This window comes from Bos javanicus, chromosome 21, assembly GCF_032452875.1.
Source record: "Bos javanicus breed banteng chromosome 21, ARS-OSU_banteng_1.0, whole genome shotgun sequence".
NCBI lineage: Eukaryota > Metazoa > Chordata > Mammalia > Artiodactyla > Bovidae > Bos > Bos javanicus.
The window spans coordinates 5,641,172-5,653,732 of record NC_083888.1 but is presented as its reverse complement, the minus strand read 5'-3'; the positions used below and the strand labels follow the sequence as shown (position 1 = coordinate 5,653,732).

Below are 12,561 nucleotides of genomic sequence, written 5' to 3'. Positions count from 1 at the left end.
ACAGTAAGTTCTCAATAGATATTAAGAGAGTCAACCACACGGACTTTGGAGACAGACGGTCTAGGTTCTAACACTTTAACTAGCTATGTGCTCTTGGACAACTAATGACAATTTCCTTATCTACAAAACAGAAATAATAATAGTACTACACTGATGAAGTTGTTAAAATGACAAAGTGAATAAATATTTGTAAATGACTGTATTATATGCCTGTTAAATTGTAAATTGGAGTCAAGTTATTAAATACCATGTTGCCCTTCTAAGGAGTAGAACTAAATGAACTTCCACTTCCTAAAATTCTATACATGACACCTATTAAATTAGAAGACAAATTTAAAAATAACACTCAGTGCTAATGATGCTATAAATGTTTTATATATATCATTTACATGTAAATATAAAACCATTACATTCCTATGTTACTGGTGGCAACATAAATGATACCATCATCCTGGAATGGAATAATAAATTTTAGGAGTCATGAAAATGTTCAAGCCTACCTAGAAATATGTGTTATCTGAGCAAAAAAACTTAAACCCTGGTTAATAAATAACACTTTAGTGTTAGTAAATTATGGATTTTAAAAATCTGTAATGTTTAAATACATTTTAAAATGTTAATTTTATGTAATAATACACAGTTAATGCTAAAAATTGTGAAATTTATTGGAGAAGACAATGGCTCCATACTCTTGCCTGGAGAATCCCATGAACAGAGGAGCCTGGTGGGCTACAGTCCAAGGGTTGCAAAAAGTCAGACATGACTGAGTGACTAACACACAGATGAAATTTATAAATATGAAAAGTTTTATAACATGTTTAAAAAAAGAAAACTCAAAATTACATCTATACTATGAGCACATGATAGTGTATGGTCTATATAACATACTATTTTAATCATTACGTATATGTGTGTGAGCATGTTTGCAGAGACAAAATCTAGATGGAAACATGAAAACAATAATTGAAAACAGCAAAATTCTGGGTATTTAAGATTTTTAAATTGTTGCTTTCCAAGTAGGCACCCAGCTTCCCATGACTAAAAGATGTTATTAAGGTGATTTATTTCACCTTATTTTTTTTAAGGGGCTAATTTTTAAGTTAATGTTTCAAACACAAAAACTAATAGCTGATTTGAAATAAGGCAAGTTTGTTACCTACGTAAAACTTAACACAGCCTTTCTATACACACAAACAGGTAACTAAAATTTTAAAATGTGCTTATTTGGTCAACAGGAAGACAGATTCTTGAGATCTATAAACTGACTTTAGATTCTGGAGATAATAAAGATAACACAGCAAAAGGCATTTAAGGAGGCTGCTGCTGCTGCTGCTAAGTCGCTTCAGTCCTGTCCGACTCTGTGCGACCCCACAGATGGCAGCCCACTAGCCTCCCCCGTCCCTGGGATTCTCCAGGCAAGAACACTAGAGTGGGTTGCCATTTCCTTCTCCAATGCATGAAAGTGAATAGTGAAAGTGAAGTTGCTCAGTTGTGTCTGACTCTTTGCGACCCCATGGACTGTAGCCCACCAGGCTCCTCTATCCATAGGATTTTCCAGGCAAGAGTGCTGGAGTGGAGTGCCATCGCCTTCTCCGATTTAAGGAGGCAGTGGTCACCAAAAAGTAATTCTCCTGGATGCCTCTTCACCTTAATCTGGTTCATCTCTGACCTAGTCATTAATTGACAAAGACTGCCAAAGGCCAGCTCAGGACAGAGAGAGGCAAGTTACTGACGAAGTGTTTTCAGACTGGTGACGTGGATAGGAGCTCACACAAACACAGCTACGGCTGAAATCAGAAGGATGTAAAGCAACGTTACACAATAGGTAAGCTTCAGAAAAATGCACATCCTAGGGTTCAAAGAAGAGGGGTCCAAGATGATTGAGAAGAAATCTATGAGAAAGTAATACAGATTTGATAATTTTCCCTTCAAAGGTAGAATTCCCTTTCTCTCTTCTCCCTGCCCTGCCCCTTTTAGCTAACTTTGGAAGCCTAAAATACAAATTAATAGCTGGATAACCAGAAAATGGTGTTGCAATGGAAAGAAATCTTAACTCAATTAGCATCATGTCAGCATTTCCTTTCCAGTTGCTATTAAATATGTTGCTCTTCTCCTCCGCGTCCTTTCTTACAGGCTCTCCTCCCTTGTCTGGTGAGTCACACATCTTGCTTCACAAATTAACCTGTTATTAGTCCCAGGCACAAGTGAGTGACGTAGGCAAAAGCAAGGGAGTTGAGAACCTTGTTGCTGCTAGTAACTCAGAGGAGCCCAAGTCGAGGCCCTCATTCTGTCTCAAGTTTTCCCATTGGAGAAACTGGAGGATTGGCTGGGTGCAGAGCCTGCAGAAGCTCCCGCCTCACTTAGTCTCAGGTCAGGAAGACTACCATACAAATCATAAACCTGAAATCAAAGAATTAAAAAAAAAAAAAAGGAATGCAGTGTTACATACACCACCTCAAGTAGCTCACTGTCTTTCAAATGGCTGAAAAGAAAGAACTTTGGATCTAGAGTCAGATGGCCTGGGTTCAATCTGTCACTTAATAGCTAAATGGTCTTGGACAACTCAGCCTCTCTGAATATTCATCTGAATTACCATTAAATGGTGCTAATTCTACAAGGACCTGTTGTGGATTAAGAGTGATAAAACAATGGCACCCCACTCCAGTACTCTTGCCTGGAAAATCCCATGGACGGAGGAGCCTGGTAGGCTGCAGACCATGGGGTCGCAAAGAGTCAGATACGACTGAGCGACTTCACTTTCACTTTTCCCTTTCATGCATTGGAGAAGGAAATGGCAACCCACTCTAGTGTTCTTGCCTGGAGAATCCCAGGGACGGGGGAGCCTGGTGGGCCGCCGTCTATGGGGTCACACAGAGACGGACACGACTGAAGCGACTTAGCAGCAGCAGCAGCAGGTATGTAAAAATACTTGAATACAGTGAAGTACGGAATCAATGTTATATAATGATACTATCTTACTATCCTAATCTTATTGGGTAGGGGCAAAAATCTTTAAATCTTAAATAATAAGATTAAATGCTAAGTTTAAAAAGATTTTCCAAGGGAGAGGAATGGGACACCTCCTGTCCTTCATAGCTGCCTTCCTGCCATGAAGTGCACATCTCTCACTACTGAGAAAAGATAACTGATTTCGTATTTTTCTTTCAGTAAAGGGAGCCCACATAACAGACACAAACTGTGCTAAACAGACAGCCTGGAGACAAGCCCTGAAGAGGCTGTATTGTGTAGCGTCACCTGGTTCCGAACTCCACAAAGATCACAAGGGGGATGCCCAGACCTCCCCACACACAACACACTGGGACAGAATTTCAGGACAGGACGTGTAGGAACCCAAGGCCTACTGATCTGTCAAGAATAAGTGTTTGGGAATCTGAACACACATCCTCACCCCTTTAAAGCTATATGATCTCATCTGTAAAACATGTATAACAGTTTTTATGTCTGTAAAATCTAGGTCAGGATTAATGAGGCTGTGTGTCTAAATCACTTTGCATAATGCTTGGTGTATAGTAAGTGCCCAGTAAACTGCAGGTGTTGGTACTGTGGTCACTATTTACATTTCCTCCTCAACAGTATTGTGGACTTTCAGGTGGCACCACAGCCAGCCATCATTCACTGATTTCCTACAATACCTTGATCAGTATTGAGGTTACTCGACCAAGTATTAGTTGGGAAAAGCTTTTCTGATGGATAATTCATTTCCTTGACAGGGTAGGTAATTAATCTTCCCAGTGTCAGCAAGATTTCTTACATCATGATACTTGTCCTGTGCAGTCTCAACAAAGGAATCTTCTATGACAGAGAGTGAAACCTATAGAAGGGTGCACAGCCACATCTTGACCAAGACAGAATTTGGGGATTTCCCAGGTGGTCCAATGGTTAGGAATCCATCTTGCAATGCAGTGCAATGCAGGGGATACTTGTTTGATCCTTGGTCCATGGAGCAACTAAGCCCATGTGCCACAACTGCTGAAGCCTGCAAGCCACAGAGTCCTGCTCTGCAATAAGAGAAAGCCCAAACACTGCAATGAGAAGCCCAAACACCGCAACTAGAGAAAGCCTGTGTATAGCAACCAAGCCCCACCGCAGCCAAAAATAAACAATTTTTTTAAAAGGAAGGAATTTGGAACATCTGTCTTACTCACTGATAAAGAGGAGGCAAGTTTACTTTTAGGGAAGGACTTAGTGGCTCACCAGGGAAGGCTCCCCTGGTGGCTCAGATGGTAAAGAATCTGCCTGCAATGCAGGAGACCTGGATTCGATCCCTGGGTTGGGAAGATCCCCCTGGAGAAGGGAATGGCTATCTACTCCAGTATTCTGGCCTGGAGAATTCTGAGGACAGAGGAGCCTGGCAGGCTATAGTCTATGGGATCGCAGAGAGTCAGACTTGACTAAGTGACTTTCACTTTGGTGTTATCAGGGCAACATGATGAAGCAAGCCCCCAATTTTAATATTTAAAATATTTGCTTATGAAATATTTTCAACTGCCTCTGCAGAAGGAAGCATCCCTTGGAAAAGAACAAGATGACAAAGATTCGCATAGTCTTCAGATAAGGGTGGCATGCATGGGCGTGACGGCCTACAGCACAGGACAGGGATGCAGTGAAGAAGTGCAGAAAAATAACCTCAATTACACGTTCCCAGCAGCTTTCTTCTTTGACTAAGAAATCATTAAAAAATAACAATAGAAAGGGGGATTTTTTCCCCCTAGCAAGTAGTGCTGGCATGAAATTGGGAAACTGGGCACCTTCTGCCATAGTCACTGTTTCCTCCTTTGAGCCTTCCTCAACCAGGGCAACTTCACTGCCTACGGCCACCAGCTCTCGCTACTTACTCACCCAAAGAAAATAACTTGTAAGACGTCAAAACTGAAAAGAACCAGTCATTCCTGTCCAGGTCTATCTAATGCAAGAAGTTCCTTAATGAAAAAAAATGCAGGTAACACCCAGGTTTTAAGTAGACGGGGGAAAGACAGAGACAGAGAGACGGAGACAAAGAGAGACATGTGGCATATTTGCAAAGTCTAGAATACAGAGAAAATATCTCATCTATTAATTATACTTTTGGGAGAATTAATGATTAAAATCATGGCTTTAAATTTATGGATCTTTTGCCTGCAAAAGTACCTGGAGGGAAAAACATCCTGGGTATATTGTATGAAAATGTAACATATTATTTAAAAACAAAAATTTCCCTAGGTTTCTACACTTCTCAAATATACATTCTTTTGAAAAGGGCATCCTTAAATTTCTTTCCAATATATATTTATATGATTTTCATTTGTCTCTTGGATTTCTGCCATTAGCTGCTGTGAATCAAAGAAAATACCACGCTGACACATACCAAGGTCCCAAGTCAGTGCCACACCAGGTATAGCACCAACTCCTTTTCCCTTGCTGGGGAAGCTCCAACATGTGCCAGTTCAACCTGCTGCTACTCTACTGATCATGAGGTGGGATCTACAGGTTTCTAAGCCTTTTTAAAATTTCTTCTTCTCTAAACTAAAATTTATTGAGTATTTCCTCAATTTTTTTTTTCTGCTAAACCATACAGTAACCTGATTCTGTAAAGCAGGGGCACTTGGGAACCTAGAGAAAAGTGGTGGAACTGGGGCTGGGCTGACCCACGGGGCAGGTTGCTGGTACCACGTGCTGTAAGAGGGGATTCCAAGTTCCCCTGTGTCATTCATGTTGGTGAAACTTAATTATAAACGTCTTAAGGTTGACCAAAAACAAAAAGATGCTGGGAAAGTAAACAAAATAATCGTATGATATTCAATTCCTACTGTACTGAAGAGCACAGATCCAGAACTTTAATGTTTTACCTGTCACATCCATATTAACACTTAGATCTTTATACATTTTGAGTTTAGAAACAAGATTTTCTCCATATAGATATTCAAATGGTCATTCTTTCCTTATAGTATCTATAATGTTATAAACCAAGGGTCCAATATGTATTGGAGTTAATGTATTGCAACTGATACGTAAAGCAGAGGTCTGTTTTTGGAATTTCTAGTCTTTTTCATGGGTCTAGTGTGATTTTGACTTTAATATATATATTTTAAATTACCTGGTTAAGTCTTCCTTTCAGCTAGTACTGAGAAACACTACCAGCTACAAAGGCTTTCCTGGTGGCTCAGTGGTAAAGAATCTGTCTGCAACACAGGAGACTCAGGTTTGATCCCTGGGCCTGGAAGATCCCTTTGAGGAGGGCATGGCAACCCACTCCAGTATTCTTGCCTGGAGAATCCCATGAACAGAGGAGCCAGGCAGGCTGCAGTCCATAGGGTGGCAAAGAGTCAGACATGAGTGATGCATGCACCAGCTACAAAATTATTAGGTCAGGCCAGAAAGGTTATGCAGTGGAATGGAATAGAAGAGAAAACATCAATACATATCAAATATTGTTTGGGAAACTTTTTCCAATTAATGTGTGTGTACATTCTAAGTGGAGATCTGGAAGTATTTACCATCAGTGATCACCAAAAAACAAACAACAAAAAAAAGGTTTGAAAACCACTGCTAAAATGTAACCTGTGAAAAAATTACTTAGGAAAATCCAACCTGAATATTATTTTACAGCCATCATCTAGCAAAGTTCTGAAGTTTTTCTCTTTCACAGGTGGTCGTAGACCAGAATTCACAGAAAGCAGATATACAGGAAACAAGCACGGGAAAGCCAAGCTAATGGAACAAGAGGAGCTCATTACAAGTCTGTAGTGCTGACCCAAGGTCAGAAGGAACAGTGAGCCTGTGATGGGAACATCACACATGAAAACTGCTCATCTGCACAGTTTGAGATTTGTTCAGCATCAGCATATTTTACAGTTTTAAAGCTTTAATCAGATGTCAAGCAAGAAAACAAAATTTGAGGGGAAGAAATTGAAGCCAATGTAGTTATTAAATGATGTTAAGTAATCTTCATTATTGAAGAAAAGGCTCTTAGAATTTTTGCTTGAATCTTGAAATAATTATTGTTCAGCCTGTCAGTCTAACCAGTGAGTATTTATTGACTATCTGCTAAAGTATATCTGGCCAATGAAACCAAATAAAAGAAATAGGCCTTGTTTTTGAACATAAGGACTTTATAAAGAACAAGTGGATTGTGCCATATGATTTTCCCTTCCTAATTACTTCATTGTAGAATATGGAAATGTAAGTAAAAATGATTTCAAATCCCTCAATGTAATATTTTATCTTTTCAAATAACCTAAATATATGTATTAGCTGTGAATTTTACAGTTTTCCCATTAATGAGAATTGTATTTGGTAATTATTTCACAATATATACAAATATTATTATGTAACAACATCTGAAACTAATATGTAAATTATATCTCAGTTTTTTAAAAAGCTAGAAAACTGCTTCCATTTCTCCTTTCTCCAGGCCCAGTGACCACACACCATGTATTTCAGAGGGCAGAAGGCCCAATCTATCGCACTCTATGACATGAGAACTACAGTTTTGCTGCACACACAAAGTCTGTATCTTTTGATTTTGTTTTTATATTATGCACATGAATGTGTGTGTGTGTGTGTCTGTGTCTATGTTATGTGTGTGCATGTGTGTGTGTGTCTGTGTGGGGTATGTTTGTGTATACCAATCCTGAGCAGAGGGATTTAGAAATTCTGGTTAAGTATCTCAGTTTCCTGGTATTTCCTGAAGATATAATTCAGGGAAAAAAGGGAACCTTTTCATTGAGTTGGAATTTCTGTACACTAAATGCCAGCTATGCATCAGGTCTCTGGTCAGCTCAGTTCACACTCCTTAGAACACTAAACAACTGCTCTCCAAAGACTTGCCAGTGACCACGTGGGCAAAAAAATAAAGAGAAAATGGTTTTTAAAATGAACCAAAACATTTTCTATTTGAGCAGCATATAAACACTCACTGCCTGGAAAATTCTAAATCCTCCTACCTGGGAAAGGAGGAATGTATCTCAAGGTCACATCCCCTCTTACACAGCTCTCTTCCATTTGTTAGTGGGTTTCTGCAGACTTTAAGGTCTGATAATAATGAAATTTCAAAATAATTTAACTGTTTCAAAACAGTGATTTCTGCAGTCCACTTATAATCAAACGTCTGTCCCCCATTCACAGAAATCCCTGGAGAGAATTCAGGCTATTACAGTATTATATAAGGTTAAAGATTCTTAATCTCTCCATCCACCTGCTCTTTGAGGGTTTATTACCTAAGCCTTAATTAGGCTTTTAACTTAGTTTATATTTTCATCCTTTAAAATCCTTGCTACAAGACACAATCTTAAGGCAACGTGACCCATAAAATGATGAGACTGATCGTTGGACTGGGCTTACAAAAGTAAGTCTTGTCACTTTACAAAGCCTTCTTTCATAATGCCAACTCTCTGGTCTGGGCTGACACAGAGTTGTTCAGTCATTCTGGGTCTACCAACTACATAAAAAAACTCAGGGTGTATAAGACCAACAAGGGCAGTGGTATTGGGTATGCAGGTGTTGCCAGGAAAAGGAAGAATACAGTTGTATTGGATTCCAGAGGGAGCTTCCCTGTGTCCCTCTCGTATCTTTCTGAGATGATCTGCAGTTTATTGGGATTCAAAGTTAGGGACAGATGCCAAAATACTATTCTTGATGCCAATTGGCCTACTTAACTCCAGGCTTTTAGCTGGTAAATAAGTCAGTTGCTCTTGCCCTCAATCTGTCTTTATAAAGGTATATTATCTCCAGTTCAAGCTTTGTCCCTAAATTCACACTGGGAAGGCCCTGGAAAGCCCAGGGCTCTTGAGTAGATGGCCTGGGACCTAAAGCACATGAATGGTTGCCACACTACACTCTGTTTCATGAGTTCTTGGAGCCAGACCCTCCTCCCACACCTCTCCTGTCAGTAATGCTTCTACTATGGCTTTGTGGGCCCAGGACAACTCAGATGAATTCTCTGTGTGTGCGCGTGTGTGTAAATGTTTGCATAAAAGCACATCCTTCCTGACCTCTAACTCTGAAATGATTAGCAGAACAAACTGACTTTTGTAAAAGAAGTATCTGATGTTCTTGCTTTTTGCCAAATTCTACTATATTTTAGGGGAATCTTGACACAGGACTTTCATTACCCTGCTTCAGAGGCTATGTCAAAGCCAGACTGTATCCACGATAAAGGGTCTCAATAATCATAATGTAATTTTCACAGAAAGTCAGTCACACAATGATATAATAAATAAGCACCAGTCAGCTCCATGAGGGCAGGGTCTTGCCTCTGTTGTCACTGCTGATATCCCCATGCCCAGAACAGGATCCAGCATGTCAAAGCTTCAACAAGTTATTGGAGAAATGACTATTATTGATCGAAAGTCTACCATTTTTCAATCATGCAGATGGCACTTTCGTTATTTGTCTCTCTAGTCCTTATAACAAGGCTATATGATGGACATTATTACAATTAGCTTATAAACAAGGAAACTGAGGTTTGAAGAATTTCACTAACTTGCCTAGGTCACATAGCAGGGACTCAAATCTAGGTCTGTCTGCCTTTCTAGTCCATGTTCAGTCAACTTCATCATGACTTCACTCCCAGAGCAGAAGCAAATATAGATTCATGCTTGGTCTTTTGCTCTATCAGATATCAAAATTTTCATATTATGGATTCAGAAACTCCTCCATGTGACAAGGACTCATAAAGGGCTGATGGAAAAGGATAGGAATACAGAGGGCTCCAATCATACATATATTCTGTGTGCAGAAAGGCAACAGAGTTCTGGCTCTCTCACCTCCCTACTACGCTGCTATAAATCTGAGACTAAATTTCCTTATCTGAAAATGACATGAGTCTTGTCTCACTGAATTAAATGTGAAATGCATAAATACACAGTAAGGATTCAATTAGTGCAGTTTACTGCTAAACCCAGAATTATCTTCAAACTTATGGAAATTAATGTGATTGCTTTTAGAAATGACAGAAATTTTTTAATGGGAAGACTATACAATTATTATCTGTATCTATTTTCCTCTTCAAGAATTTATCCCTTTGTCCAGGATTTTACTGATGAAATTTTAAGTGGAAACCCAAGAGAAATGAAAGGTGTTGTTTAAAGTCTGAACCCTCACTTGTAGTGGAGAAAGACCTTGTATATTGCAGATTAATGAATGAATCATCATCCGGCAAGTTCCCCAAATTTCTTTCCCTTGCTCTGTATAAGGCTTTTCAGGAAATAAAATTGCTCAAAAGAATACCTTCACTAAACATGGGTTAGAAAAAATAGAGTTTTGCTTTTGTTTTGTTTTTCTGCACAAAGCTGGAAGTTTTAGAATTAATCAGCTAATGTCTTCTGGACATGACATTATCTCCCTCAAGATGGAACAAGCTTAAAAAAGCTTGTCACTGTGAGATGAGCAAGTTCTGCCTTGTTCCAAATTTATGACATTCTTAAGTAGTCTGAAGTGGCCTTTTCCATGCTGCCTGGAGATCCATGGGCACCCTTTTCATTTCAGCTTGAGTCAAGGCTTTCCAAATAAATCAAGCTACACTGACGCAGCGTTCAGCCTCACGTGATTTCACTCTCTGAACAATTCTTCCTGGGCCTTCACTGAATCAGTTTAAACTTGCCAAGAGCAAGTAATACAGGTTAGAAGTTTGAATTCACCATTTACTCATTACTAAAAATGTATCAAGCAAATGGCTTTGAACTTCTGTTTTCTGTCTCTCTCCTGCATCAGGCCAAAAAACAAACATTTTGATCATTTCTCTCTCTCTCTCACGCACACACACATACACAGAGTCAAGACCAACTTGGTTTTGAAGGTACTCAAATAATAACAACATCCGTAAGATGGTGCCTACCTTTCTGAAACTTCAGTGCACAAAGATGCCCCTGGCTTGTGAAAACAGTCAGAGCCAGACTCCCAGCGCTCCAGCCAGCTTCGTTCTCATCAGAGAGCAACACACCTCACTGCTGTGTAAGCTCTGAAATTCTTTCAGAGACCCACCCTCTAAAGTTGCAGGTCAAGATTTCTGACTGAGGGCAATCAGTGACGTGGGGCACAGCTCCTGGAGGACACCTTCAGGTTCTTCCTGATGCAATGCTGTTTTCTGTTTCACCACTTGGAGAGGAGAAAATTGGAATCCATTGAGACAGTGAATCACAAATGCATCAATTGCTTCATCGTCATTGCGTTTCAGTGCACACAGTAAAAAGTTATTCGTCAACTACTACTCAGGATAGTCTTGCTCTTTGTATTAAAAGGAAGGGGTTTAGTGGCTGAGAGAGACCCGAAACACTGCTAACAGCCCTGCACAGTTCTCTGAGCTGGTCTGACAGTGTATTACTCTCCAGAAGCCTGAAACGTGGGCATGGATTTTGCTAGCTAAATCACCACCACCACCACACCACAAAACTCATTAACTAAGGAGCATCACTCTTAGAAATGCAATTTTTCCACCTGTTTCCTAGCAATTGAGAAAAATCCCCTTTCTGAACCATAAAATGACCAAAAAAATCAGGTCTTTTCTTTTTAGAATAGTTGGATGCGATTCGCTTTCTTTTGATTTGTGTCTCAAAGAATAATCATCACAGACAAGGAAAGACAAACTCAGTAGCATGATAAAAACGTTGTTTGCCTGCTTCAGATGCTTCCATTTTAAAGGCAGGTGTCCCTCATTTTACAGAGCTTGAGATGTTACACCTTTTTGGGACCATTTTCACTTTCCTTTGTCTGAAGATGAAACAGCTGCAACCGTGGATTATTTAAAGATGCTCTGACAAGTAAAAAAGCTTCAACAAGTTGATTCCTGTCCGTCTCATAAGCCGAACCTTGCCTCCCAGGAGGTCTGGGCAGTGCTGCCTCCCTGAAAGCCTGGTTTGAAGCTCTCCTCATTGGCTGACTCTAACCGCTGAAAGACAGCTTTCTTCTTCTGTCAGCTTAATAGCTGACAGCAAAATAAAAGTTGACTAGAGGCAGAGAAGGGGAAAATGCCAGTTTGAAGTTCTCTGAAACTTTACAGTTTCTCAAATTTCCCTAATGAATTTAGTTCAAAGAAGGAAAACTGGTCAAGGCCCTTTCACTCAGCACTTACTTATGCAATTCTCCTAGTCTGGTTTTCTCTTCTCAGATTTTTTCTATTAAAGGTTTCATAAATTTTAAAGCTCATTTGGCAGGCGGTGATCTGTCAGCAGATTGGGCAATGAATGCACAGACTGTGGTTCAGATCTTACCAGATCTTGCCAGGAGACTATGCAGAATTACCCCACACTGTACATTTCTAGTCTGTTGTTTAGTCGCTAAGCTGTCTCTGACTCTTTGCAACCCTATGAACTGCAGCACACCATGCTTCCCTGTCCTTCACTGTCTCCTGGAGTTTGCTCAAACCCATGTCCATTGAGTAGGTGATGTCTTCCAACTATCTCATCCTTTGTTGCCCCCTTCTCTGCTTGCCCTCAATCTTCCCCAGAATCAGAATCTCTGCCAATGAGTTGGCTCTTTGTATCATGTGGCCAAAGGATTGGAGCTTCAGCATCAGTCCTTCCAATGAATATTCAGGACTGATTTCCTTTAGGATGGACTGGTTGG

General features: G+C 39.9%; 1 protein-coding gene across 2 annotated transcripts in view; it reads right to left on the bottom strand.

Annotated features, from left to right (window-relative positions):
- CERS3 (ceramide synthase 3) overlaps positions 1-12,561 on the bottom strand; it is a 169,732-nt gene that overhangs the window by 148,734 nt on the left and 8,437 nt on the right. The window contains exon 1 of one of the 2 annotated variants that reach the window (XM_061394235.1): positions 10,835-11,085. The exons of the other annotated variant lie outside the window; for it this stretch is intronic. The gene's annotated coding sequence lies outside the window, so the exon portion shown is untranslated. Of the gene's footprint in view, positions 1-10,834; positions 11,086-12,561 lie in introns of those variants that run through there. 2 annotated transcript variants of the gene reach the window in all.